We start from the raw sequence: 4,216 nt of genomic DNA, 5'->3' as shown, positions 1-4,216 counted from the left end.
CGTGTGCCTCGCGCAGTGTAAAATACTTCATTTTAAGCCCCTGGAATGCCCGACGGGGTGCAAAAATGATTAAAGCCTTGCCTTAGGTGGTTATACAGGTACTCCCTCCACAGTTATTTGGGCCTTCTTTGTGAGACAGTGTCTCAATTAGATTTTGGGCAGAAATTTGCTATTTTGACCTGTAGGGGTTTTTCCTCTCCCTTGAACTCATTCTGTGCCTCCTATCATGTCTTATTTTGCTGAGGAGGATAAATATTATCAGGAAGAGGTGGAAGTTCCCTTCCAAGATCAGATGGAGGAAAGATTGGTACAGGGTTTGGGTCACCATGTACAGGACTTACTTAATCAGGCTTTAAGGTCTTAAAATCTTTTACACTGCCCTTGGTTAGATTTGGGCAGAGAGAATTGATGGGACCCCCACCCTCTGGGTCAACGGTTAGAGAACCTCAGGTTGATGAGGAAAGTATGACCCCTAGAGCGTCCTTAGGATCTTTATCCTCAGCAGAGATTCTTTCGCAGATGGCAACTGCGGTCCTTAGCGATCATGAATATGGTCCTGACGTGTTTCCACCTCCTTCAGATTCTCGTAAGGAACTGACTCAATCATCTGACTCTCATTCTGATTCAGAACTCTCTGAACCTAAACAACCGGGTAAACGTAAGCGTAAATCTCATCACGCCCTGGAAGAGGAGGTGACGCAGAGAAATTTGCTTATTGACCCTGAGAACATTATTCATCCTAGGTCTACAGAATGGGTGCAGTGTGTGGAAGTGGCTCATTATGTACAGGACATGCGCAGTACATTGGGCTCGGAATGTCCCCGGCCCTCGCTACTTGGGAAAGTAGCTGATACTCCTGAGCTAGATCCTAGTGTGGCTACCTTCTTGAAAAAGTTTACAAAAGATCCCAAGAAGGGACTGGATCGTGCCTGGAAAGATTACCAGGATAAGATGTTGGATTGTTCGGTCCTATAACCATCTGTCTTCTAGGCAACGCTGTAGGAAAGTACCATCTTGCCTGGCATGTTACCCCCATTTTTACATGTATGTCAGTTTGTTTTTGCCTGTCTCACTGGGATCCTGCAAGCCAGGACCCCAGTGCTTATAGTTTGTGGCCTGAATGTGTGTACCTGTCTAGTGACTAACTGTGTCACTAAGGCTCTGCTAATCAGAACCTCAGTGCTTATGCTCTCCCTGCCTTTAAAATTGTCACTATAGGCTAGTGACCATTTTCAGCAATTTTAATTGGCACACTGGAACACCCTTATAATTCCCTAGTATATGCTACCTAGGTACCCAGGGTATTGGGGTTCCAGGAGATCCCTATGGGCTGCAGCATTTCTTTTGCCACCCATAGGGAGCTCAGACAAATCTTACACAGGACTGCCACTGCAGCCTGAGTGAAATAGCGCACAAGTTATTTCACAGCCATTTTACACTGCAATTAAGTAACTTATAAGTCACCTATATGTCTAACATTCACTTAGTGAAGGTTAGGTGCAAAGTACTGAGGGCACCCTTGCACTAGCAAAGGTGCCCCCACATAGTTCAGGGCAATTTCCCCGGACTTTGTCAGTGCGGGGACACCATTACACGCATGCACTACATATAGGTCAATACCTATATGTAGCTTCACAATGGTAACTCCGAATATGGCCATGTAACATGTCTAAGATCAGGGAATTGTCCTCCCATGCCAAATCTGGTATTGGGGTGCCAACCTCATGCATCCCCGGGGCTCCACTATGGACCCCGGGTACTGCCAAACCAGCTCTCTGGGGTTTTCTCTGCTGCCACCACATAGACAGGGTTCTGCCCGCCTGGGATCTGGGCAACCCAGTCCCAGGAAGGCAGAACAAAGGATTTTCTCTGAGAGAGGGTGTTACACCCTCTCCCTTTGGAAATAAGTGTTAAAGGCTGGGGAGGGGTAGCCTCTCCCAGCCTCTGGAAATGCTTTGAAGGGCACAGATGGTGCCCTCCTTGCATAAGCCAGTCTACACCGGTTTAGAGAACCCCCAGTCCCTGCTCTGGCACGAAACTGGACAAAGGAAAGGGGAGTGACCACTCCCCTGTCCATCACCACGATAGAGGTGGTGCCCAGAATTCCTCCAGTGTGTCCCAGACTTCTGCCATCTTGAATCCAGAGGTGTGAGGGCACTCTGGAGGCCTCTGAGTGGCCAGTGCAGGCAGATCCTTCTCCCACCTCGCTGCCAAAACCTGTAACTCGATCCCCACCAATCTACGCAAGACCCAGGACCTCCTAGCCTTCAAAAAGTGCCTCAAAACATGGCTCTTCGAGCAGTAGCACCCCCCGCCTTGAGACCCTACCGCGTGAGTAGCACACTTAACAAATTACTGATTGATTGATTGAGGTGATGTCTGAGATCCCTTCTGATAGGTGCTTACCTCACTAGGTGGCCAATCCTCCTCTGAGGGCTATTTAGGGTCTCTCCTGTGGGCTTTTCCTCAGATAAAGACTTGCAGGAATTCACCAGAGTTCCTCTGCACCTCTCTTTTCGACTTTTGCCAAGGATCGACCGCTGACTGCTCCAGGACACCTGCAAAACTGCAAGAAAGTAGCAAGAAGACTACCAGCGACATTGTAGCGCCTAATCCTGCCGGCTTTCTCGACTGTTTCCTGGTGGTGCATGCTTTGGGGGATACCTGCCTTTTTCCTGCACTGGAAGCCACGAAGAAATCTCCAGTGGGTTGACGGAATCCTCCCAGCAGGCACCAAACTTCAGCGTCACCAGTACTCTGGGACCGCTCTCATCCGGACGAGCATGGCCCCTGGAACACAGGTGGTGGACCCAAGTGACCCAGACTGTCCAGTGGTCCAACTGTCCAAATTTGGAGGAGGTAAGTCATTGCCTCCCCTCTCCAGACAGTAATCCTGTGCACTGCGTGAACTGCAGCTGCTAGGGCTTCTGTGCACTTTTCCAAGGAATCCTTCATGCACAGCCAAGCCCAGGTCCCCAGCACTCCGTCCTGCATTGCTCAACTCCCTCAGTTGACCTCCGGCTTCGTGGGACCCTCTTTTGTAATGTTGAGACAACCGCTGTGCTCAGTCTTCTTGAACCCATGTTCAAGGACTACTGCAGGTGCTACCTTCTTGTGTGTGAGCTCTCTACGTTGCTGAGGGCCCCCTCTGTCTCCTCTCCCAAGTGACGACATCCTGGCCCTTCTTGGGCCCGGGCAGCACCCTTTTTCTTCAACCGCGATATTTGCAGCTAACAAGGCTTGTTTGCAGTCTTTTGCCAAAGAAACAACTCTGCATCCTTCAGCACTCCGTGAGACATCTTCTGCAGGAAGGAGAAGTTTCTAGCTCCTTTCGTTGTTGCAGAATCTTCAGCTTCTTCCATCCGGAGGCAGCCATTTTGCACCTTCATCCGGGGTTTAGTGGGCTCCTGCCCCCCCTGGACAGTTTCACGACTCTTGGACTTGGTCCCATTCCTTTGCAGGTCCTCAGGTCCAAGAATCCGTCTTCAGTGCTTTGCAGTCTGTTGTGGTCTTTGCAAAATCCTCTATCACAAGTCTAATGTGTTTCTGGGGAAATAGTAGTACTTTACTCCTACTTTCCAGGGTCTTGGGGTGGGGTATCTTGGACACCCTTAGTGGTTTCTTACACTCCCAGCAACCCTCTACACACTAGACTAGCCTAGGGGTCCATTTGTGGTTCGCATTCCACTTTCTTAGTATATGGTTTGTGTTGCCCCTAGGCCTATTGCATCCTATTGTATGCTACAGTTTTTGCACTACTTTCTGACTGTTTTACGTACCTGATTTTGGTTTGTGTGTATATTTAATGTATTTACTTACCTCCTAAGGGAGTATATCCTCTGAGATATTTTTGGCACATTGTCACTAAAATAAAGTACCTTTATTTTTAGTAACTCTGAGTATTGTGTTTCTTCTGATATAGTACATATATGATATAAGTGGTATAGTAGGAGCTTTGCTTGTCTCCTAGTTCAGCCTAAGCTGCTCTGCTATAGCTACCTATATCAGCCTAAGCTGCTAGAACACTACTAATCTACTAATAAGGGATAACTGGACCTGGCACAAGGTGTAAGTACCATCAGGGACCAACTATAAGCCAGGCCAGCCTCCTACATTGGTGGTGCAGCGGTGGGATAAGTACTTGTAACTGCTTTACCACTTTGTCATTGGGGCTTTTCATAAGAAAACCATATTCCAAATACTTAAAAATATACAC

Source organism: Pleurodeles waltl, chromosome 6 (genome assembly GCF_031143425.1).
Source record: "Pleurodeles waltl isolate 20211129_DDA chromosome 6, aPleWal1.hap1.20221129, whole genome shotgun sequence".
Taxonomy (NCBI): domain Eukaryota; kingdom Metazoa; phylum Chordata; class Amphibia; order Caudata; family Salamandridae; genus Pleurodeles; species Pleurodeles waltl.
Note: the sequence above shows the minus strand (reverse complement) of the source record.